The 25,992-nt window shown below is 53.4% G+C and overlaps 2 protein-coding genes across 4 annotated transcripts in view; both read right to left on the bottom strand.

The window, feature by feature from the left end:
* LOC123351519 (sodium- and chloride-dependent betaine transporter-like) overlaps positions 1-2,713 on the bottom strand; it is a 75,214-nt gene extending 72,501 nt beyond the window's left edge. Inside the window, exon 1 of one of the 3 annotated variants that reach the window (XM_044990928.1) lies at positions 2,618-2,713. The gene's annotated coding sequence lies outside the window, so the exon portion shown is untranslated. Of the gene's footprint in view, positions 1-276; positions 404-2,617 lie in introns of those variants that run through there. The other 2 variants (XM_044990914.1, XM_044990908.1) reach the window with 2 other exon arrangements.
* The window catches only part of LOC123351545 (sodium- and chloride-dependent GABA transporter 2), a 503,805-nt gene that overhangs the window by 194,090 nt on the left and 283,723 nt on the right, over positions 1-25,992 (bottom strand). The window lies entirely within an intron of this gene.

The raw sequence follows: 25,992 nt of genomic DNA on the forward strand, positions 1-25,992 counted from the left end.
GTTCCCCAAAATGAATTCCTTTACTTTCTTCAGATCCCTCTTCTTAGCCTAACAGCAGTGGGGGCTTCTCCCTCTCACAGACTCCTTTGCCCGCCCATCAAAATACTCCATGCACCCCTGGACTCCAGCAAGCAGTTCTGTTGAAATGTTCATGATGCCTGCAGGGTCACTGCCTAAGCGACAGTCAGGGGATGTGGAGTTCCCTATGGCCAAAGCACAGGCAGCATGACGTACAGACTCAGACAGACACATGGACAGAACGATTACCCAGCTTACCTGAATCCACCTCAAGTGTCCACAGGCAGCGCACTACTGTCCCGCTGAGTCACTGGGTGGCCAACCGGCAACTCATTATATGCAAGAAGAGGCAAGTCAAGATGCCTACAACTCTGGGAGAAACGGAATTCGGAAAAAGATCCCTCCCTCTCTCCTTCTTCTCCCCTCCCTCTCTCCCCCCTCCATCAGATCTCCCTGTTAAATTGTCAAGTTCACTTGTGGGTGGAGTGGGAGGCGGGGGAGTGTGTGTGAGCAATGGAAATTTCTCCTCACCTCCCTTCCAATACTTCCCTCTCCAGACCTTTAGCTGTAATAGGAAGCACCGGCAGAGAGAGAACACGGGAAATAGAGGCCAGGCCAGGCAGAACTAAGGCCAGAAGTTTGCAGGCAGCAGTTACAACATTCAGTGGAACTAATCCAAGTCCCTTTACGCTCACTGGAATGAAGCAAGCTCTCCTCTCACACATAGTTTGATAAAGCCTAACCAGACTGCTTCACATTCCCAGCTCTTTAAACTGTGGAATCCCCTTACAGTGCCCTCCTGGAATGAATCGCCTCAAACTCCACCAGGAATGATTATGCTAAACCTGTTTCAGTGCTGGAGCTCAGCACAGAATAACAAGAATGAAGAATCCAGCTGTCTACCTGCAAAATGCAATGGAGGAACTGGGAGCTGTGCTAGGGGGATATATATTTATTCTACTGCACTCAGGGCAACTTATTGAAATATCTGTGTTTCTACCATGCACACACACGTACACCCGGTCTGAGTTCATGGCTTATGTAATACTATTGTTGTTGGCCAGGATCAGCATGCCCCAAGCCTTTATTTTGGCACATGCCCACTCAGTTGTTTTCACGCGATGCCATGTCTTATTTAAAGGAACACTCCCCGTGTGTGTTTCATAAATGCTCCAATTTCCTCTTTAGAGAAACTTCTCTGTATCTATATTTGTATCTCGCTCTGTAGTGATTTCGGCAGAGATACTCACGTGATCAGTAGCAGGACCTAGGGTGCCAGGGCCTCCAGTTTTCTCATTAGCATTCAGTATCTTCCCCTCTCTTTGACCCCCATCCTGCAGACACAGACCCATGTGCTAAAGCTAAGTGTTTGCAGGATCGGGGCCTATACAGTCACACAGGGATCTAGCACATTTCCTGATCCATTTATCTGGGCTGGACACTACTGGGCGCTGAGCACCCTCAATTGCCATCAGCAGTAGCCCATCAGGTGGAAGTTAAGGGCACTTGGGGAGCAGCAGGAAGCACCCAGCCCCTGGCTGTGCTGGGCCTTCTGAGAGACTCTATAGGTTCTTTTATATCATTTCCCAACAAAATCCTGCTTAGACTCTAAAAGGGAGCTGGCAAGATCATATCTACAAATACTCAGTGACTCCTGATGGAGGCGAGGAGCCCAGAGAAGTCTGGGCAGTGTTCAGATGGTCACCTGTGAATGGTAGTTCCATCAGCATAAGCCATAATACAGGAAGTCAGGATTGTGTTTTATAAAGCAGGGGGAAAGAGCCGACGTTCTATTTTGGAGTGCATTTTTCTCCATACAACCACTGACCCGTAGGGCCAGAGCCTGATCCACTCTACCAGTCCTCTGGGCTGCCAGTGCCACATAAAGAGACTTTAAAGCTGCTCTAATCGGGCTGCTGGGAATTCCTCCAGCTTGGCGAAAAACTGCATGCTGCCACTTCCCAGCCCCAGTGCTCCCAGTATATGGGACAGATCCAGGCTGGGACCAGAGGGCTTCTGTGTTCTGTTGATCTCTGGCTGGTAAAACAATCCCTTGGAGCTATTACAGCCAGTATAAGTTAAAGAAGTTACACTGGGAACCAAACTGGCCTACAGCACCCTTGGGACTTGGGGGTTGCCACCTTTCTAATGGATAGTAACCGGACCACTGAGGCCCCACCCCATGCCCTGCCTCTTCCCCCCCAAGGTCCCACCTCTGCATCCCACCAGCTGCACAAGCAGCCTGGCCCCGGAGGCGGCTGCTGCTGCGCTGCCTCCTTCCCTCTGCTTAGAGTTGCCACAAATTAAAAAAGAATGGACATCGGGGCTCGTCAAATGGCACCCAAACACACAAGCCAAAATCCGGACTGTTCGGGTGAAAACCGGACGGGTGGCAACCCTAGCATGAAGGTGCCCCTGTGGCCAAACAAAGCATGGCCAGATCTAAGGATCAGAGGCCTAGTTCCAGTATTAAACCTGAGCGTGCTAGCCATGGTCAAAGCACTTGGCTTTAATCAAGATATGGGCTGATGAAGCAGTAAAATGCTAATACACACCCCCACAAATTATCTTTCCCGTTCTCAGGCTCATTCATGTTTACCTGGCAGGACTGTCTTCTGTGATGGAGTCTCGAACAGGTCCTGGCTCACAGTCTCGCTGGAGTTCCTCGCTAAGTCTCTCCGCTCCTTCTCCTCACTTGTCATGGCCAGGGTCTCTAGCTCAGGCTCCTCCGAGGTATCCACAGTGGCCTATGGGTTTCTAGTGGGGTCTATTCCAAGTACGACAGGCAGTTCAATAAAAAAGTAGCAGATCTGCAGGGCACCACCAGATCTATTAGAGGCCTCTCTGGCCTTTTGGTATTCCTGGCAAAGTTCCTTTGTTCTCATGCAGCACTGCTGCTGATCCCTGTCATGCACCTTCATCCCCTGTGCTATCTGCTTGTAGATGTCCATGGTGCTATGGCTGTGCTTGCACAGCCTATTCTTCCTACAGGCCCAGGAAAGCCACCATCTCTTGTCTACTCCAGGCAGGAATGCATCTAGTGTCTGGAGCCAGCATGGTTGGCTGTGCCATTGACACATCCGGGGGGAGCTGCTAGGTGTGTTCACCAAGGTAGGCAAGCAGGAAAAGGCATTTCAAAAACACATAGGGGACTTTCAGGTGGGGAGCATTGGAGTTTAAAATTGTGATCAAAATGGCCACTGCCACAGTGGGGCATTGTAGGATGGTTGCTGGGGGACTGTTAGGGTTGACACAGATCACACAGTGTTTACACTTGTACCGCATTGACCTCAGCAGGTCAACCATGGCTGCACGCTGTTGGAGGAGGTGGTTGTACTGCATCACCATCAGGAATCATTTACATCGACCAAAGACAAATTTGAGCATAGACACACATACAAAGAGGTCAATGCAAGACAACTTACATCAACCAACTTACAGACCAGGCCTGGGACACAGAAAGGAGAGGTAGTGTCAGAGGAGACCAACAAGAGCATAACTGGCACCTTCAACAAAGCATGGGAGTTAGGATTTTTGGACATTTCACTGCGAGAGCTAAAACTTTGTGCCAGCTACTAATAAAGTGTGAACTTATGAACACGACCAAACTCAATCTACTCAGTAGCTCGCTGACCCATTGCAACCAGTGGCACTGAGGGGTGCGCCACGCTCTCACGTACTGCAATACGTCTTCTCTGAAGCATCTGGTGCTGGTCACCGGCAGAGACTGGCTCATGGAATAGATGAACCACTGTTCTGCTCCAGCCTGGCAATTTCTCTCTTCCTAAAAGGTGGTAGCCCCTCTGCCCCCTGCATGGGATGCAACCAAGCCCTATAGTGGAAACTACTGTAGTTCTGAGAGTCTACAGGAGGGGAAAGTACAGTGACTGCATTTCATAAGCGCGCTCATAGATTCTACAGCAGTGGTCACCAATGCTATCAACTGGTCGATCCTGGAGCCTCTGACAGTCAGTTGCAATCTCCGACCACTAAAAGTCCAGCAGTACAGCTGGGCTAAGGCAGCCCCAGCTCCATGCCGCTCCAGGAAGTGGTCAGCATGTCCCTGTGGCCCCTGGGAGGGCAGGGGTCTCCGCATGCTGCTCCTGCCTGCAAGCACCACCCCCACAGCTCCCATTGGCTGGGAAGGGGGAACTGTGGCCAATGGGAGCTGTGGGGGCAGTGCTTGCAGGCAGGAGTAACACACTGAGCCACATGCCCATATCCCAGGGGCCGCAGGGGCGTGCTGGCCACTTCCAGGAGCGGTGTGGGGCCAGGGCAAGCAGGGACCCTGCCTTAGCCCCACTGCACCCCCAACCGGGAGCCACCCGAGGTAAGTGACACCCGGCGGGAGCCCGCACTCCTCCTGCACCCCAACCCCCTGTCCCAGCCCTGAGCCCCCTCCCAGACCTCACATCCCATACTCGCTCTTTCATCCCAACACTCTGCCCCAGCCAAGAGCCCCCTCCTACACCCAAACTCCCTCCCAGAGCTTGCACCCCTCAGCCACTCCTGCACTCCAACCCCAGGCTCAGCCAAGAGCCCCTCCCACACTCCAATCCCCTCGGCCCCAGCCGTGATCCTGCACCCGCTCCCAAATTCCAACCCCTGGCCCCAGCCTGGTGAAAGTGAGTGAGGGAGACGAGCGAGCGATGGAGGTGGGGGAATTGAGTGAGTGGGACGGGCCCTCAGGGAAAGGGAGAGCCTTAGGGAAGGGGCAGGGTAGATCCTGGATTGCACTTAAATTCAAAAAGTGATCCTGTGCATAAAAAGGTTGGAGACCACTGTTCTACAGCATGTCACAAGGGAGGGTAACACTGAACAGTCCATGGCTGACTTTGCAGGGGAACCACATCCATTTCTCTGAGGGAATTCCTTTCCTTTCTACATGACTCTCCCTGCTGAGGCTTGACAAACCAAAACAGACAGCTCCAAAAATAAATGTCCTCCTTTGCAGAAAAGGCTCACAGGTAGGGGATACAGAATAGTGCTGGTACTCCAAAGCAATTGAGGGGTTAGGATCTTTTTTTTTTAAAGTGTTGCAAGAATATGTCCTGCTGCCCCCTTCTCTCCAAGGTGAATTCTGCTTCCTTGACAACTGGCACTATGGCAAATGAAGCATAAAATGACAGCAAAATTCAGGAGGAAACCAGTAACAGGAATTAGTAAAAGGTCACACCTCCTGCCAGTGCCCAGGACAACAAACTGCAGTTTTCTTCATAGGCTGAGGAGAGAAGTCTCATCTATAGGTTGTGTCCTATGGCCAGTGAAGAGTGGCTAATAAAAACTAACTTAAAACTCAACCAATCAGGCATTTCCCCTGATTAACCTTAACCTCTCAGATCGTCACTCAAGGGTTTCACCAACTACGGATATTGAGCCCAGGTCTCCTGGCTCTATCTTGGTGCCTGACCAGCTAGGGACTGAACTCAGCTCTCCACTCCTCTCCAGCCAGTTCTATCAGCAGGGCATCCAGCTGGGTTACCACTAGCTTTACAAAAACTAGACAAGCCATTTACAACACAAACTTTGCTTCTCTACAAAAGAAAAAGGACACTAACTGTCTAAACTGCTACATGTCACAAGGAGCCACAACAGTAGCTCTCTTAACCCACCCAGCAATATTGTTAATCTTTCCAGCTATTCTCTTAGCCCAGCAGAAGAATCTGTCCTATCTCAGGGCCTCTCCTTTTGTCCTTCCAGACCCACGAACATGATACAGTTCTGCGGTGACCTAGAATCCTACTTTCGCTATCTCCGACTCAAAGAATACTTCCAACACACCTCTGAACAACATACTAACCCACAGAATCCTTCCTACCAACACTACAATAAGAAGGATTCTGCATGGACTCCTCCTGAAGGTCGAAACAACAGACTGGATTTCTACATAGATTGCTTCCGTCAACGTGCACGGGCTGAAATTGTGGAAAAGCAGCATCACTTGCCCCATAACCTTAGCTGTGCTGAACACAACACCATCAACAGCCTCAGGAACAACTCTGACTTCATAATCAAAGAGGCTGACAAAGGAGGTGCTGTCATCATCATGAATAAGTTGGAATATGAACAAGAGGCTGCTAGGCAGCTCTCTAACTCCACATTCTACAGGCCATTATCCTCTGATCCCACTGATGATTACCAAAAGAAACTACACCATCTGCTCAAGAAACTCTCTGAGAAAGCACAGGAACAGATCTGTACAGACACATGCCTAGAACACCGACCAGGGGTATTCTATTTGCTACCCATGATCCATAAACCTGGAAATCCTGGATGCCCCATCATCTCAAGAATTGGCACCTTAACATCAGGATTGTCTGGCTATGTGGACTCTCTCCTCAGGCCCTACACTGCCATGACTCCCAGCTATCTTCGAGACACCACTGACTCCCTGAGGAAACTACAATCCATCAGTGATCTTCCAGAAAACACCATCCTGGCCACTATGGATGTAGAAGCCCTCTACACCAACATTCCACACAAAGATGGACTACAAGCCATCAGGAACAGTATCCCTGATAATATCATGGCTAACCTGGTGACTGAACTTTGTGACTTTGTCCTCACCCACAACTATTTCACATTTGGGGACAATATATACCTCAAGTCAGTGGCACTGCTATGGGTACCCGCATGGCCCCACACTATGCCAACATCTTTATGGCTGACTTAGAACAATGCTTCCTTAGCTCTTGTCCCCTAACGCTCCTACTCTACTTGTGCTACATCGATGACATCTTCATCATCTGGACCCATGGAAAAGAAGCCCTCGAGGAATTCCACCATGATTTTAACAATTTCCATCCCACCACCAACCTCAGCCTGGACCAATCCACACAAGCGGTCCATTTCCTAGACACTACTGTGCTAATAAGCGATGGGTCACATAAACACCACCCTATACCGGAAACCCACTGACCGCTATACTTACCTACATGCCTCCAGCTTCCATCCAGGACACACCACACGATCCATTGTCTACAGCCAAGTTCTAAGATACAATCGCATTTGCTCCAATCCCTCAGACAGAGATAAACACCTACAAGATCTCTGTCAAGAATTCTTAAAACTACAATACCCAACTGCTGAAGTGAAAAAACAGATTGACAGAGCCAGAAGAGTACCCAGAAGCCACCTACTACAGGATAGGCCCAAAAAAGAAAATAACAGAACGCCACTAGCCGTCACCTTCAGCCCCCAACTAAAACCTCTCCAGCGCATCATCAAAGATCTACAACTTATCCTGAAAGATGATCCCTCACTCTCACAGATCTTGGGAGACAGACCAGTCCTCGCTTACAGACAGCCTCTCAACCTGAAGCAAATACTCACCAGCAACCGCACACCATACAATACTGAACTTTAGGGTACAGATGTGGGGACCTGCATGGACACTTCTAAGCTTAATTACAAGTTTAGATCCGGTAACACTGCCACCAGCCAGAATTCCAGTGTCTGGCACAGTCCCTGTCTCCCCAAAACTTTCCCCTCCCTGGATAGCCTTGAGGCTTTTCCACCAAGTCCCTGGTGATACCGATCCAACCCCTTGGATCTTAACACAAGGAGAAATTAACCATTCCCCCCCTCCTTTCTCCCACCAACTCCTGGTGAGTCCAGACCCAATTCCCTGGGATCTTAAAACAAGAAAGAAAAAAAGCAATCAGGTTCTTAAAAAGAGAACTTTTAATTAAAGAAAAAAAGGTAAAAATTATTTCTGTAAAATCAGGATGGAAAATACTTTACAGGGTTATCAGATTTATATAGCCCAGAGGCACCCCCTCTAACCTTAGGTTCAAAGTTACAGCAAACAGAGGTAAAATCCTCCCAGCAAAAAGGAACGTTTACAAGTTGAGAAAACAAAAATAAGACTATCACGCCTTGCCTGGCTATTACTTACAAGTTTGAAACATGAAAGACTGATTCAGAAAGATTTGGAGAGCCTGGATTGATGTCTGGTCCCTCTCAGTCCCGAGAACGAACAACCCCCAAACAAAGAGCACAAACAAAAGACTTCCCTCCACCAAGATTTGAAAGTATCTTGTCCCCTTATTGGTCCTCTGGTCAGGTGTCAGCCAGGTTTACTGAGCTTCTTAACCCTTTACAGGTAAAGGAGACATTAACCCTTAACTATCTGTTTATGACAGGAGACAGACCAGTCCTCGCTTACAGACAGCCTCTCAACCTGAAGCAAATACTCACCAGCAACCACACACCAAACAACATAAACACTAACCCAGGAACCTATCTTTGCCACAAAGCCCGATGCCAGCTCTGTCCACATATCCAAGTGACACCATCATAGGACCATATCAGAGGGGTAGCCGTGTTAGTCTGGTTCTGTAGAAGTAGCAAAGAATCCTGTGGCACCTTATAGACTAACAGATGTTTTGCAGCATGAGCTTTCGTGGGTGAATACCCACTTCTTCGGATGCAAGCAGTGGAAATTGGACCTAATCATAGGACCTAATCACATTAGCCACGCCATCAGGGGCTCATTCACCTGTACATCTACGAACATGATATATGCCATCATGTGCCAGCAATGCCCCTCTGCCATGTACATTGGCCAAACCGGACAGTCTCTACGCAAAAGAATAAATGGACACAAATCTGACATCAGGAATCATAACATTCAAAAACCAGTGGAAGAACACTTCAGCCTCTCTAACCATTCAGTGACAGACTTGAAGGCGGTAATTTTGCAACAAAAAAACTTCAAAAACAGACTCCAAAGAGAGACTGTTGCAGGGCCGGCTCCAGACCCCAGCGCGCCAAGCACGCGCTTGGGGCGGCATTTTGCCGGGAGAGCGGCAGGCGGCTCCGGTGGACATGTACATCCAGCGGACCCTCCGCAGGCATGTCTGCAAGAGGTCCCCCGGAGCCGCAGGACCGGCGACCACCAGCGCGCACCCCGTGGCGTGCTGCCATGCTTGGGGCGGCGGAATTCCTAGAGCCGCCCCTGGACTGCTGAACTCGAATTAATATGCAAATTAGATACAATTAACTTAGGTTTAAACAGAGACTGGGAATGGTTGGGTCATTACACTAATTGAATCTATTTACCCCTGTTAAGTTCTTCTCACACCTTCTATGGGTCATCTCGATTATCACTTCAACGGTTTTTTTTCTCCTGCTGCTGCTACCTCATCTCAATTGATTGGCCTCTTAGTTGGTATGGGTACTTCCACCTTTTCATGTTCTCTCTATGTATAAATATCTCCTGTCTGTGTGTTCTATTATATGCATCTGAAGAAGTGGGCTGTAGCCCACGAAAGCTTATGCTGAAATAAATTTGTTAGTCTCTAAGGTGCCACAAGTACTCTTGTTCTTTCTACTATCTGGAGATTAAACCCTCTGTAGCGAGGCGGTGGTGTCCCCCACAGCCCGCTGAGAGACAAACCTCCCCCAACCCCATGGTGGGTGGGGCCACCGGGTCCTGCGCCCGCCCCTCAGAGGTCACGGCGCAGACCCGGAAGTATAAAAGTGAACCTGCAGAACTCAGTAGGGTGCCAGCCATCGCAGGGGCCAGACGCTTGCGGCCGTGGTGTGCCGGAGCTCCCGCCTGGCCAGCCGAGCCTGCCCCACTCCAGCTACCCCAAGGAGGACTAGCCGGGACCGCCCCGCTCCAGCTACCCCGAGGAGGACTGGCCGGGACCGCCCCGCTCCAGCTACCCTGAGGAGGACTGGCCGGGACTGCCCCGCTCCAGCTACCCCGAGGAGGACTGGCCGGGACCGCCCCGCTCCAGCTACCCCGAGGAGGACTGGCCGGGACCACCCTGCTCCAGCTACCCCGAGGAGGACTGGCCGGGACCACCCTGCTCCAGCTACCCCGAGGAAGACTGGCTGGGACCACCCTGCTCCAGCTACCCCGAGGAGGAACCGAGCCTGCCCCTCATCAGCTACCCCGAGGACCCGCTGAGCCCGCCCTCGAACACTTACCCCGAGGAGCCGATGGTGATCGAGACCGCTGGTGACACCACGACGACACAAGTACTCGATAAGGGGGAGAGTGGAAGTAGCCCGGGGGTAGCCGACCCCAGTCTGGCTGCAACACTGCCAGAACCAATGTCAGTGTGTTGCGGCCTGGATCCCCACTGACAGCAGTGGGTCTCCGCCACTGCTAGCACCCCGGGCTGGGACGCAGTGGAGTGGGAGGGCCTGCATCCCTCCCTGCCACCCAACTCCTGGGTGGCGGATTCCCCCTTTTCCCTGGCCTGAAGAGGCCGAAACCTCATGTTGCTGCTCAGCCCTGCCTGAGGGCCTGAGCATATTGACTCTGTGTTTGTTGCCCCGCCCTGACCTAAGGGCTGGGCTTAAAACTGTCGCTGCTCAACCCTGCCTGAGGGCCTGAGCCCTATTGACTCCGGGTTTGTTGCTCCGCCCTAGCCGAGGACCAAGCTGCAGGCTATTAGTAGCGAGGCCATGGGTCCCCCACAGCCCCGCTGAGGGACAAACCGTGGCCGATCTGCATCACACGTGGTACCAGAAGTGGGGAGCCTCTGCCCAGAATGTGGGCACGAGCCCTTGACCCCTGTGAGAAAGGGTCTTGGGGGGAGCGATCCCCCACCGGAGACATGGATCTGGCCCAGCTCTTCACCTTTTTGACAGAGAGCCAGGAGCGACAGCAGGCGACCCAACTGCAGCAGCAGCAGGAGCAACAGGCCGCCCAGCTCCAACAACAACAACAGCTGGTCGAGCAGCTGGGAGCCCAGCAGCAGCAGCTGATTCAGGACCTGACCACACAGAACGAAGACTTCCAGCGACAATGTTTACAGCAGTTCGCGATGGCGCTGTCCCGACCTGTAGAACCCCAGCTGGGAGGCCCGGACGGGACCCCTTGGCTAAACCCGCCCGTAAGGCTGACCAAGATGGGCCCCCTAGATGACCCCGAGGCCTTCTTAGTGATGTTCGAAAGGGTGGCCCAGGTTGCCAGGTGAGCCCCTGACCAGTGGGCCACCCTCTTGACCCCTTATTTGACGGGGACGGCGCAAATCGCGTACCGGGGGTTATCCACAGAGGAGGCCAGGGACTACACCCGGGTGAAAGCAGCAATTTTGGACGCCTTGGACGTCAGCCCCGAAACCTTTCGACAGCGGTTCCAGAGTCTCGCCTACAACGCAGGCGCCCGGCCCTGGTTGGTGGCGCAGGAGCTGAGAGACCTATGCAAAAGATGGCTACAACCGGACCGGTGCAACCCCGAAGAGCTCATGGAACAGATTATTTTGGAGCAATTCCTCCATATCCTCCCGTCGCGGGGAAGGGCTTGGGTCCTCCGGAACCGGCCCCCGACGGTAGCCGCCACCGTTGCCCTCATGGAGAACTTCCTTGCGGCGGAAAACCCGGTCGGGCTGGGTCTGCGGGAGCGTCCTCTAGGGCTCGAGTGCCCCAACCCCGAAAGACGAGCGAGCACCTGTGCCGAACCGCGGACGCCCCCCCGGAGCCAGGAACCCCGGTCTAGGCGGCCCGACAGCCCCCCTCGGCAAACTCCTGCAGGCCCCGGGCCCGGGGCTGGCCGCGTCCCACGGAGCCCCGCTACATGCCCAAAAGGTGGTGCGACCCGACCTGGACGATCCGAAATCGGGCCCTGTTTCTCCTGCGGGAAGCAGGGGCACCTCCAGTGGGGCTGTATGGAGATGGATTGCAGCTTTGGGCACGTCTGCACCGGAGAAAACCGGGCCCGGGTGCTGCAGGCTACCAAAGTCACCGTGCCCGTAATCGTCGGGGACTGCCAGACGCGGGCCCTGGTTGACTAGGGCTGCAGGCAGACACTCATCCGCCAAAGCCTCGGCTTCCCTGAAGACCCCCGCCTGGGAACTATCCGCCTACAGTGTATTCATGGCAACGTCCGACCGTACGCTAGTGACCAAGTTTCCCTTACCGTGGATGGGGGTCACAAGAACCCTCATGGTCGGCCTGGCCCTATGACTCGCCTACCCCGTAATTGTGGGGCAGGACTGGCCGGAGTTTCTGGGCGTTCTGCGGACCCACACACAGGGAAACCCTGAGGTCACCCCCGCCTTAGAAGGGGACTGCGCCGAGGACCCACCAGAGGAGGCTGAGGAGGCGGGGCCTAAGAGCCGAGACGGCACGTCGGAGGACCTCCTACCGACGCCCACAGACAACCCCACGGTCGACACGGATTTCTGCCAGGACCAGAGGGAAGACCCCACCCTGGGCCGGACATATGAGTGGCTCGCAGCGGTCGACGGCGCCCTGATCGATCCAGCCTGGGCTAAGAGCTGGCCCCACTTCGAGTTACGGCACGACCGTCTCTATCAGGTCGATCGAGACTCCCGCACCGGGGAGCTACAGACACAACTGTTGGTGCCTCGGTGCCACCGAAGAGCAGTAATGAGGGTTGCTCATGACGTCCCCGCGGCCAAGCACTTAGGCCAGGAAAAGACCCTCGCCCGAGTCCTGTCTCGGTTTTTCTGACCCGGGGTGCACCAGGAGGTGTGGAACTACTGCAACTCCTGTCCGGAGTGCCAGCTGGCTGCACCCCCCACGGAGGGCCCCGGCCCCCCTAATACCCATGCCCATTATCAAGACGCCGTTTGAGCGGGTGGCGATGGACTTGGTGGGACCCCTCCCAAGAAGCCGGGCAGGGTTCCTCTACATCCTGGTCATCGTGGACCATGCCACCCACTTCCCCGAAGCTGTCCCGCTCCAGAGCATCATGGCGAGGACCATTTCTGATGAACTGGTCAAAGTCTTTGCCCGCATGGGCCTGCCCTGGGAAATCCTTACTGACCAGGGCACCAGTTTTACCTCCCGGCTGCTGCGGCAAGTCTGTGAGCTCCTCGGGATCAGGCAGCTGCGCACCTCGGTGTACCACCCGCAGACCGATGGCCTGGTGGAGCGGTTTAACTGCACCCTGAAAGACATGCTGCGCAAGTTCTCCCCGGAGGACCTGCGCCAATGGGACCGGTTGATCCCGCCGTTGCTCCTGGCCATCCAGGAGGTACCCCAAGCCTCCACCAAATTCTCCTCCTTCGAGTTGTTGTATGGCTGGCATCCGAGAGGGCTCCTGGACCTCATGAGGGAGACCTAGGAGCAGGCCCCCTCACCCACGCAGGGCCTTCTACAATATGTTCTCCAGCTTCAGGGCCGCCTCACCCGAGCCGGAACGCTCGCTCAAGAGAACTTGAAGGCGGTGCAGGAAGCTCAGGCCCAGACCTATAACCGAGGGGCCCAGACTCGCAAGCTCCAACCTGGAAACCGGGTGCTGCTTCTCTTGCCCTCCAACAAATCCAAGTTACTGGCCCGGTGGCAGGGGCCCTATGAGGTGGTTCGGAAGGTCGGGCCAGTCACCTATGAGATTAACCAGCCCGACCGTCGAAGGAAGACCCAGAGGTACCATATTAACCTCTTGAAACCCTGGCAGGAATGAGAAGGCCTCCTGATCAACCCCTGCCCACCAGAGCCGGAACTAGGGCCTCGGGCTGCCCCGCCCGAGGACCCCACGACACCTCAGCTCGGGGAGTCGCTCACTGATGAGCAACAAAAACAGACCGGATGCCTCCTGCATGCATTTCATAAGACGTTCACCGCCCAGCCGGGGTACATGACCCTCGAGTTCCATACCATCCAGACTGAGCCGGGAGTGGTGATCCGAGGAGCAGCGAGGCCCTTACCTTATCGGATGTGGCAGGTCATCGAGGAGGAAGTTCGGGCAATGCTAGAACTGGGCGTTATCTAACTGTCCCAGAGCGAGTGGCGCAGCCCCGTAGTCCTGGTTCCCAAACCAGACGGCACCCAGCGCTTCTGCATCAACTTCCACCGCGTCAATTCTATTTCGAAGTTCGATGCGTACCCGATGTCACGCGTAGACGAGCTGCTGGATCTGTTAGGCGAGGCCCGCTTCCTTACGACCCTGGATTTAAGCAAGGGATACTGGCAAATCCCCCTTGAGCCCGCATCACGGGAGAAGACCGCCTTCGCCACCGCCTCGGGCCTCTACCAGTTCACTCGGATGCCCTTCGGTCTACATGGGGCCTCTGCAACGTTCCAGCGGCTCATGGATCGCCTTCTTCGTCTGCATCAAGAGTACGCGGCCACGTACCTGGACGATGTTGTCATTTACAGCAACCACTAGGAAAACCACCTGGAATGAGTGGCGGCGGTCCTGCGGTCCCTACAAGCCGTGGGGTTGACCACCAATCCGAAGAAGTGCCGTATCAAGTAGCGGGAGACGACCTACCTGGGGTACGCTATTGGGAATGGAGAGGTGAAATCGCTCGTGGGGAAGGTCCAAGCCCTAGCCGCATGCTCACCCCACCCCCCACGACGAAGCGTCAGGTGCGCCAATTCCTAGGACTGGCGGGCTACTACCAGAGGTTCATCCCCAACTTCGCCTCCATCGCGGCCCCATTAACGGGACTCCTGACTAAAGACTCTCCCCGACGGGTGGAGTGGACCTCAGAGGGTGACCATGCCTTCCAGGCTCTCAAAGAATGCCTCTGCCGCGAACCCGTCTTATACAGCCCGGACTTTTCCCGGGGTTTCGTCCTCCAGACGGACGCCTCCGAGGTGAGCCTGGGAGCGGTCCTGTCCCAGGAAGTGGATGGGGAGGAGCACTCTGTTAACTATCTTAGTCGGAAGTTGTTTCCGCGAGAACGGCACTACGCCGTGATCAAGAAGGAGGCCTTGGCGGTGAAGTGGGCTTGCGATGCCCTGCAATATTACCTCCTGGGGGCCCCCTTCATACTTGTCACCGACCACGCCGCGCTTCGATGGCTGGCCCAAATGAAAAACAACAATATGCGGCTTACACGATGGTACCTGGCGCTACAACCATATGCGTTTACCATCCGCCACAGGGCCGGTAAGGACCATGCTAACGCGGACTTCTTGTCCCGCCTGGGGGAAGTGGAGGGGGCTGACCCTGATGGATGGGAGTCTGTCTCGGGGGGGGTGTAGCGAGGTGGTGGTGTCCCCCACAGCCCTGCTGAGGGGCAAACCTCCCCCATCCCTGCAGTGGGCGGGGCCACCGGGTCCTGCGCCCACCCCTCAGAGGTCACGGCGCAAAACCGAAAGTATAAAAGCGAACCTGCAGAACTCAGTAGGGCGCCAGCCATTGCAGGGGCCAGATGCTTGCGGCCGCGGTGCGCCGGAGCTCCCGCCTGGCCAGCCGAGCCTGCCCCGTGCTCGCTACCCGGAGGAAGACTGGCCGGGACTACCCCGCTCCAGCTACCCCGAGGAAGACTGGCTGGGACCACCCTGCTCCAGCTACCCCGAGGAGGAACCGAGCCTGCCCCTCGCCAGCTACCCTGAGAACCCGCTGAGCCCGCCCTCGAACACTTACCCCGAGGAGCCGATGGTGGTCGAGACCGTTGGTGACGCCACAGGTACTCGATAAGGGGGAGAGTGGAAGTAGCCCGGGGGCAGCCAACCCCAGTCTGGCTGCAACACTGCCAGGACCAATGTCAGTGCGTTGCAGCCTGGATCCCCACTGACAGCAGTGGGTCTCCACCGCTGCTAGGGCCCCGGGCTGGGATGCAGTGGAGTGGGAGGGCCTGCATCCCTCCCTGCCACCCAACTCCTGGGTGACGGACTCCCCCTTTTCCCTGGCCTGAAGAGGCCGAAACCTCATGTTGCTGCTCAGCCCTGCCTGAGGGCCTGAGCCCATTGACTCTGTGTTTGTTGCCCCGCCCTGATCTAAGGGCTGGGCTTATAACTGTGCTGCTCAGCCCTGCCTGAGGGCCTGAGCATATTGACTCTGTGTTTGTTCCCCCGCCCTAGCCGAGGACCAAGCTGCAGGCTATTAGTAGCGAGGCCGTGGGTCCCCCACAGCCCTGCTGAGGGACAAACCGCGGCCGAGCCGCGTCACACCCTCCCACTCACCTACCTATTTGCACAGACAACAAACATCCCTCCCCCCCCAAACTCTGAAATTTGGGGCCCTTTCCCCAGCACTTCTGGAGTAACTGGATGGAAATGAGGAGTAGCCAGCCTCCTGACAGGTGGATTACTACCAAACAGCCTGCTCTGTCACTGGGTTCCTCTCTTCCCATGGTCCCCTCTGACAGTAGAGCATGGTAATTTGTGCTGATGGACCCAGAACTCCCTACATTCAGGAGATGACATGTCAAATGTATAGCAGTGCCCACTTCTCCCTCTGCTGCCCCTGCCAATGGATTCTTGCCTTCTGCTGCAGAATACCCTGCTAGCTGGGTCCTTAGACTTACAGGTTCCATCTGAGTCCTGGTCTACACTATGAGTTTACTTCAAATTTAGCAGCATTAAACCGAATTAATGCTGCACCCGTCCACACAACGAAGCCCTTTATATCGATATAAAGGGCTCTTAATATCGATATCTGTACTCCTCCCCGACGAGGGGAGTAGCGCTGAAATCAGTATTGCTGTTTCAGATTAGGGTTAGTGTGGCCGCAATTCGACGGTATTGGCCTCCGGGAGCTATCCCACAGTGCACCATTGTGACTGCTCTGGACAGCAATCTGAACTCGGATGCACTGGCCAGGTAGACAGGAAAAGCCCCGCGAACTTTTGAATTTCATTTCCTGTTTGCCCCACGTGGAGAGCTGATCAGCACAGGTGACCATACAGAGCTCATCTTCACAGATAACCATGCAGTCTGATAATCGAAAAAGAGCTCCAGCATGGACCATACGGGAGGTACTGGATCTGACTGCTGTATGGGGAGAGGATTCCGTGCTAGCCGAACTACGTTCCAAAAGACGAAATGACAAAACATTTGAAAAAATCTCAAAGGGCATGATGGGGAGAGGCCACAACAGGGACTCACTACAGTGCCACGTGAAAGTTAAGGAGCTCAGACAAGCCTACCAGAAAACCAAAGAAGCAAATGGAAGGTCCGGGACAGAGTCGCAGACATGCCGCTTCTACGCTGAGCTGCATGCAATTCTAGGGGGGGGCTGCCACCACTACCGCACCTCTGACCGTGGATTCCGAGGAGGGGGAAATCTCAGCCATGCGGATTCTGCGGACGGGGAAGATGAGGAGGAGGAGAACGACAACGAGCTTGCAGAGAGCACACAGCACTCCGTTCTCCCCAACAGCCAGAATCTTTTTCTCAGCCTGACTGAAGTACCCTCCCAACCCTCCCAAGGCATTATCCCAGACCATGAAGCCATGGAAGGGACCTCTGGTGAGTGTACCTTTGTAAATATAAAACATGGTTTAAAAGCAAGCTTTTTTTAATGATTAATTTGCGCTGAGGACTTGGGATGCATTCGCGGCCAGTACAGCTACTGGAAAAGTCTGTTAACGTGTCTGGGGATGGAGCGGAAATCCTCCAGGGACATCTCCATGAAGCTCTCCTGGAGGTACTCCAAAAGCCTTTCCAGAAGGTTTCTGGGCAGTGCAGCCTTATTCCGTACTCCATGGTAGGACACTTGACCACACCATGCTAGTAGCAAGTAATCTGGTATCATTGCATGACAAAGCCTGGCAGCGTATGGTCCCGGTGTTTGCTGGCATTCAAGCAACATCCGTTCTTTATCTCGCTGTGTTATCCTCAGTGATATCGTTCATGGTAACCTGGTTGAAATACGAGGATTTAATTAAGGGGACAGAGGTGGCTGTTCCTACTAGGCTCTTTGCCTGTGTCTGAAAAGAAATCCTTCCCTGCAGTTAGCCAAGTGGGGGTGGGAGGGGATTGGTGCTTAGCTTTTTCACGTTTGGCTAGCAGGGATCTTCCCTGATACCAGCCATGCGGGGGGCGGGGGGGCAGGGGGGAAACGATCATCCCAGATAATTGGATGGGGGGGGTAGTTTAGTTTCTGCTGCTGCACATTAACAGGAAAGCCGCAGCACTCAACGGGCTTTGCTTGGTATGTGGGAAAGGAGGGCACTGGTTTTATGAAGGCTGCAGAAGCTGAAAGACAATGGCTTACCATGGCCGCATGCAAGCCAAATTCTGTTGCCTGGCCCTGTGTCTGTGATCTCTAACACCAAAGGCGCAGGCACTCAATATTAAGATGCAAAATGCGACCTTGTACTGAAATCACATGTGCTATGTAATGTGAATAGTGTTGTTCACCATGAAAGAGTATAAGCATTGTTCTGTGAAATGTATCTTTTTAAATACTTCTCTCCCATTTTTTCCCTTCCTCCTGCAGCTGCAAATTTTTCAAGCCTCCCTCCTCTGTCCCGCAGGCTATCTCAGATAAGGCGGCGGAAAAAAAGGACGTGAGACAAAATGTTCTCTGGAATCGACCCGCAATGAATGAGCTCATCTGAATGAGTGGAAGGATGTGGTATCAAAGTACAGGAAAGATGCTAGTGAACGTGAGGACAGGAGGGATGCTCAAGATGAGAGGTGGCAGCAGGAAGATCAGAGGTGGCGGCAGGAAGATCAACGGTGTCGGCAGGGAGATCAGCGGTGGTGGGATGTAACGCTGGGGCTGCTGTGTGATCAAACTGACATGCTCCTGCGTCTAGTGGAGCTTCAAGAACGGCAGCAGGATCACAGAGTGCCACTACAGCCCCTGTATAACCGCCCTCCCACTTCCCCAAGTTCCATAGCCTCACCCAGACATGTAAGAACGCGGGGGGGGGGGGAGGCTCTGTGCACCCGCCCACTCCACCCCAGTGGACAGCCGAAGCAAAAGGCTGTCATTATTTTGAACTTCTGAAGTGGCCTTTTCCTTCCCTACTATCCTCCTCCCAAACCCCACATGGGCTACCTTGTCAGTTCTCTCGCTCTTTTTATAATCAGTTAATAAAGAATACATGATTTTTAAATGATAGTGACTTTATTTCCTTAGAAAGCAAGCTGTGATTGAATGGGAGGGGGGGTTGCTTACAGGGAATGAATCAAAGATTATTAGGATTGGAAGGGACCTCAGGAGATCAATGGACCCTCTGCTCAAAGCAGGACCAATCCCCAAATGGCCCCCCTCAAGGATTGAACTCACAACTCTGGATTTAGCAAGCCAATGCTCAAACCACTGAGCTATCCCTCCAAATCAATCAAGGGGGGCAGGTTTTCATCAAGGTGAAAAAAACAGAACTTTCAAACCGTAGCCTGGCCAGTCATGAAACTGGTTTTCAAAGCTTCTCTGATGCACAGCGCTTCCTGGTGTGCTCTTCTAATTGCCCTGGTGTCTGGCTGTGAGTAATCAGCGGCCAGGTGATTTGCCTCAGCCTCCCACCCCACCATAAACGTCTCCCCCTTACTCTCACAGAGATTGTGGAGCACACAGCAAGCAGCAATAACAATGGGTATATTGGTTTGGCTGAGGTCTGAGCGAGTCAGTAACATGCGCCAGTGACCCTTTAAACGTCCAAATGCACATTCTACCACCATTCTGCAATTGCTCAGCCTGTAGTTGAACAGCTCCTGACTACTGTCCAGGCTGCCTGTGTATGGCTTCATGAGCCATGGCATTAAGGAGTAGGCTGGGTCCCCAAGGATAACTATAGGCATGTCAACATCCCCAACTGTTATTTTCTGGTCCGGGAAGTAATTCCCTTGCTGCAGCCATTTAAACAGAGTAGTGTTCCTGAAGACGCGAGCGTCATGAACCCTTCCCGGCCATCTCACGCTGATGTTGGTGAAACGTCCCTTGTGATCCACCAGTGCTTGCAGCATCATTGAAAAGTACCCCTTGCGGTTTTTGTACTGGCTGCCTTGGTGCTCCGGTGCCAAAATAGGGATATGGGTTCCATCTATCGCCCCACCACAGTTAGGGAATCCCATTGCAGCAAAGCCATCTACTATGACCTGCACATTTCCCAGAGTCACTACCTTTGGTAGCAGCAGCTCAGTGATTGCTTTGGCTACTTGCATCACAGCAGCCCCCACAGTAGATTTCCCCACTCCAAATTGATTCCCGACTGACCGGTAGCTGTCTAGCATTGCAAGCTTCCACAGGGCTATCGCCACTCGCTTCTCAACTGTGAGGGCTGCTCTCATCTTGGTATTCTGGTGCTTCAGGGCAGGGGAAAGGAAGTCACAGAGTTCCATGAAAGTGCCCTTACACCTACGAAAGTTTCACAGCCACTGGGAATCGTCCCACACCTGCAACACTATGCTGTCCCACCAGTCTGTGTTTGTTTCCCGGGCCCAAAATCGGCATTCCACGGCTGGAACCTGCCCCATTAACAGCATGATCTTCAAAGCGCTGGCGCTCGCGGTTTGAGAGAATTCTGTGTCCATGTCCATGTCCATGTCCTCATCACTCTCGTTGCTGCATTGCCATAGCCGCCTCCTCCTCGCCTGGTTTTGCAGGTCCTGGTTCAGCATAAACTGCACGAGAATGCGCGAGGTGTTTACAATGTTCATGACTGCTGTCTTGAGCTGAGCGGGCTCCATGCTTGCTGTGGTATGGCATCTGCACAGTTCACCCAGGAAAAAAGGTTGTCTACCGTTGCTTTCACGGAGGGAGGGGTGAGGCTGTACCCAGAACCACCTGCGACAATGTTTTTTGCCCCATCAGGCATTGGGATCTCAACCCAGAATTCCAATGGGAGGGGGAGAAGCGGGAACTATGGGATAGCTATGGGATAGCTACCCACAGTGCAACGCTCTGAAAATCGACGCTAGCCTCGGTACATGGACACACACTGCCAAATTAATGTGCTTAGTGTGGCCGCGTGCACTCGACTTTATACAATCTGTTTCCGAAAATCGGTTTCTGTAAAATCGGAATAATCCCGTAGTGTAGACAAACCCTTTGCAGTAGGAAGAAAGGGATGTTAACTCAAGTTAGCTAACAGGTGATAACTAGCACACAGTAATAGCGTAGTGAACGCAAGCCAGTTTGCAGTTTTCACATGAGTCAGCAGGTCTAGGTAAAGACTATGGGGGAGGTTAGTTTTTAATTTAACCTGCTAGCTCATGGGAATACCACAGACTTCTTTGTCCACACTAAGATTTTACCTTGACTTAGTTCACTCAAGTTAAGAACACACCTTTTTCTTGAGGTGAAGACAAGATCCCAGATGTAACCTCATAACAGATCTCCCATGAACAGGTGAGTGTGCAAGTGTCATGAACTCACAGATTGTGCTCACTCTTGGCCCCGTGCGGTCCCTGAGGGGTGCCCCTTTCAGTGAGACAGCCCTTTTCCTGGAGGTCAACTCTCTCTCGGGGTTAGGCCCCTCCACCTCCTGGAGCCGCACCTCTCTGAGCCTTACCACGTATGTCTCTCGCCATGGGCCCTCTCAGGGTATGTCTACACTACCAGAGTAGTTCGATTTTACTTAACTCGAATTTGTGGAACCGACCTTACAAAGTCGAAAGTGTGTATCCACACTAAGGACAGTAATTCGACTTTGTGAGTCCACACTAACGGGACAAGCGTCGACATTGGAAGCGGTGCACTGTGAGCAGCTATCCCACAGTTCCCGCAGTCCCCGCTGCCCATTGGAATTCTAGGTCGAGCCCCCAATGCCTGCTGGGGGAAAATATGTGTCAGCTGTTGTCATTCAACCGTCACTCCCGCTCTCCCTCCATGAAAGCGCCGGCGGGAAATCTGTTCGCGCACTTTTCTGCTCAGTGACAGCGCGGACGCCACAGCACTGCGAGCATGGAGCCCGCTGCGATCATCGCTGCAGTTATGGCCGTTGTCAACTCCTCTCACGTTATCGTCCACCTTTTTCACAGTCAGATGCTGAGAAATCGGGCGAGGAGGCTCCGACAGCGCGGTGAGGACATCAAGTGTGAGAGTGGCACAGACCTCTCACAAAGCACGGGACCCCGCGCCGTGGACATCATGGTGGCAATTGGTCATGTTCATGCTGTGGAACGGCGATTCTGGGCCCGGGAAACAAGCACGGACTGGTGGGACCGCATAGTGCTGCAGGTCTGGGATGAATCACAGTGGCTGCGAAACTTTCGCATGCGTAAGCGCACTTTCCTTGAACTGTGTGACTTGCTGTCCCCTGCCCTGAAGCGCAAGGACACCCGGATGCGAGCAGCCCTGACTGTGCAGAAGCGAGTGGCCATAGCCCTCTGGAAACTTGCAACGCCAGACAGCTACCGGTCAGTAGCGAACCACTTTGGCGTGGGCAAATCTACCGTAGGGGCTGCTGTGATGCAAGTTGCCAACGCAATCGTTGAGCTACTGCTCTCAAAGGTAGTGACCCTGGGAAACGTTCAGGTCATCATAGATGGCTTCGCCGCGATGGGATTCCCAAACTGCGGTGGGGCTATAGATGGAACTCACATCCCTATCCTGGGACCGGACCACCAGGTCAGCCAGTATATTAACCGAAAGGGGTACTTTTCAATGATGCTGCAAGCACTGGTGGACCATAGGGGACATTTTACCAACATCAACATTGGATGGCCGGGCAAGGTTCATGACGCGCGTGTTTTCAGGAACTCTGGTCTGTTTAGACACCTGCAGGAAGGTACTTTCTTCCCGGACCACAAAATAACGGTTGGGGATGTGGAGATGCCTACAGTGATCCTCGGGGACCCAGCCTACCCGCTAATGCCCTGGCTCATGAAGCCCTATACAGGCGCCATGGACAGTGACAAAGAACTCTTCAACTACCGGCTGAGCAAGTGCAGAATGGTGGTGGAGTGTGCTTTTGGACGTCTCAAGGGGAGATGGAGAAGCTTACTGACTCGCTCTGATCTCAGCAAAACCAATATCCCCATTGTTATTGCAGCTTGCTGTGTGCTCCACAATCTCTGTGAGAGCAAGGGGGAGACCTTTATGGCGGGATGGGAGGTTCAGGTACATAGCCTTGCTGCTGATTACGCCCAGCCAGACAGCCGTGCGATTAGAAGAGCCCAGCGGGAAGCGCTGTGCATCCGGGAGGCTTTGAAAGCTAGGTTCCTCAGTGAGCAGGGTAACCTGTGACTATTAAGTTTGTTTACAGAGAAGCTGAACCTGCCCCCGTTTCTTTACCCAGTTAATGTTGACTATCCTCTGCAGTTACATACCCCGTTCACCCCGTTCCCCCGCTTCCAATACACGTTTAAAAATAAAATACATGGAACTTTGTTAATTAACACCGTTTTCTTTAGTACTGATTTCGCGGTAAAGGGTTAAAACTGGGATGCAGACTGTGGTGGGTAGGGTGTGTAGTGCTTCAAAGACCTCTTCTAAACTCGAGGAATGACAGGCTCCTACTCCTAGAGCGGTGTGCGGTGGCGGACTGGTTGTTTCAACGGAGCCTGCCACCCCTCCTTCTCAAGACTCTGTGTGTGGGGGCTATGTGCCTTTGTGGCAGGGGAGGACGGTTACAGATCAGCTGCTGCGTGGCTCTGTGATCCAGGAGAAGGACCGCTGCATAAGATCTCTAACCAACCTCCCCTGCCACAAAGTCACATCCCCCCCCCCCCCCCCGAACATGAAAACCACCTCCCAGACTGACCAGGGTGCCTAGTGACTGCACTGTGTGTGTGACCTGCTGCTGAACCTGCCCCCGTGTCTGTACCCTGGTAAAGGTGACTGACCTGTCCAATTACCAACCCCCTTTCCCCCTTGAAACACAGTCTCCTCTAAAAGAACATGACAGAAATAGTAATTAACAGAAAAGTCTTTTTTATTATCACCTAGACAGTTAGGGGATGAAACTGGGATGGGGGCTTGGGTGAGGCAGGAAGGAAAGGACTTCTCAAAATTTAGGGAATGAGAGCTTTTTGTTAATTGAGCACTCTGCAGGGGTGGAGTGACAGTTTTCACGGCCCCTGGTGCCCCTCCTTCTTGTTACTGTGGGTGAGGGGGGTATGAGACTTTGTGGTGGGGGAGGTCGGTTACAGATACACTGCAGTGGGGCTCTGTCCTCCTGCCTGCGGTCCTGCAGAACATCCACAAGGTGCCGGAGCATGTCCGTTTGCTCCCTCATTAGTCCAAGCAGCGTTTGAGTCGCCTGCTGGTCTTCCTGCCGCCACCTGTCCTCCCGTTCGCTGTGTGAGCGCTGGTACTGAGACATGTTCTCCCTCCATTGGGTCTGCTGTGCCGCCTCGGCTCAGGAGCAGCCCATAAGTTCAGAGAACATCTCGTCCCGTGTCCTTTTCTTTCGCCGCCTAATCTGCACCAGCCTCTGTGAGGGGGATGCTGGGGCAGGTCGGGAAACAGTCGCAGCTGTGTGATGGGAAAAAGGGAGTGAATTCCTTACAAAGATACATTTTTGCGAACAATGAACATAGTCTAGTCTGTCTCTGTGAACAAGACCATGCACAGCACCTCTCTCATGCGCACTCAGGACAAGTTCGAATTTTTGGCCTTCGCATTCATTGCCTGGGGTCTTGCACTGGAGATCAGACAAGCGGGGCAGGACAGCAGAATTCGTGGAGCAGGCACACATGGTAAGCCGTAGACTTTTGGCTGCTTAAAACTTAATGTATAGCAGTGCCCTCCTTTCACGCTCAAAGCAATGGTCATAGCGTTTGCAAGTTCCTGCTGCCGGCAATCCGGAAAGCATGAACTCTGCCCTTGTTCCACCCCCTCGCAGCTGTCCCCGGGAAAGATCCTTGTATGCTGCCCCTCTACCGCCTCCACCACGTGACTGTAAACCGATGCTTATTGTTATGTAAAGGAACAGTCAAGCATTCCCAATACTAACATTCCCCTAATTCAAAGCAGGACGCCCTGAGTGAGATCACCCTGAGGAGGATCACTGACAGAGATAGAGACAGCATGCTGCGTGAAAGCCAGCACAAACCAGGGGCCTATGCTGCCATGCTCGTCGAGGCAAGCTCCCAGAGTACCTGCTGATAGCCTGGCACAGAAAAGTGTCCTACCACAGAGGACCCAATAAGGCCGCTCTCCACAGGAACCTCCTGTGGAGGCTTTTCGATTACCTCCAGGAGAGCTTCGTGGAGATCTCCCAAGAGGATTTCTGTTCTATCCCCATATATATTGACCTTCTTTTCACATAGTTAATATTCCTGCTCTGTTAAAAATAAATGTTTACATGTTTAAAGCACGTCTGATCCTTCCCCTGATTCAGGGTCCGGGTTAATGGCTGGGGAGGGTTATTAGGGGATCTCAGTGAGGGTGATGAAGAGATCCTGGCTGTCAGGGAAATCAGCGTTGTAAGCGCTGTCAACTGCCTCGTCCTCCTCATCTGCTTCCTCATCTTCCCCGTCCGCGAACATCTCCGAGGAACCGGCCGTCGACACTATCCCATCGTCAGAGTCCACGGTCAGTGGTGGGGTAGTGGTGGCGGCCGCACCTAGAATGGAATGCAGTGCCTCATAGAAGCGGCATGTCTGGGGCTGGGATCCGGAGCGTCCATTTGCCGCTTTGATCTTTTGGTAGCCTTGTCTCAGGTCCTTGATTTTCACGCGGCACTGCGTTGTATCCCAGCTGTATCCTCTGTCTGTCATGGCTTTGGAGACCTTCTCGTAGGTCTTTGCATTCCGTTTTTTGGAGCGCAGCTCCGAAAGCACAGACTCATCGCCCCACACAGCGATCAGATCCAAGACTTCCCGGTCAGTCCATGCTGGAGCCCTCTTTCTATTCTGAGATTGCATGGACACCTCTGCTGGAGAGCTCTGCATTGCTGCCAGTGCTGCTGAGCTCGCCACGATGTCCAAACAGGAAATGAGATTCAAACTGTCCAGACAGGAAAAGGAATTCAAATTTTCCCGGGGCATTTCCTGTGTGGCTGGTCAGAGCATCCGAGCTCAGACTGCTGTCCAGAGCGTCAACAGAGTGGTGCACTGTGGGATAGCTCCCGGAGCTATTAGCGTCGAATTCCATCCACACCTACCCTAATTCGACATGGCCATGTCGAATTTAGCGCTACTCCCCTCGTCGGGGAGGAGTACAGAAATCGAACTAAAGAGACCTGTATGTCAATCTAAATAGCTTCATTGTGTGGAGGGGTGCAGGGTTAATTCGATTTAACGTGGCTAAATTCGACATAACCTCCTAGTGTAGACCAGGCCTCAGAGAGTCCACTCGCTCTGGACCCCCAGAGCCACCACCCCCTGAAGGGGTTGATGCAACCATATTCTCTAGACCAGAGCGACTCTCAGGAAGCGTAAAACAGGAGGGTTTATTGAGCATTGAACACAGCA

Source organism: Mauremys mutica, chromosome 1 (assembly GCF_020497125.1).
Source record: "Mauremys mutica isolate MM-2020 ecotype Southern chromosome 1, ASM2049712v1, whole genome shotgun sequence".
NCBI lineage: Eukaryota > Metazoa > Chordata > Testudines > Geoemydidae > Mauremys > Mauremys mutica.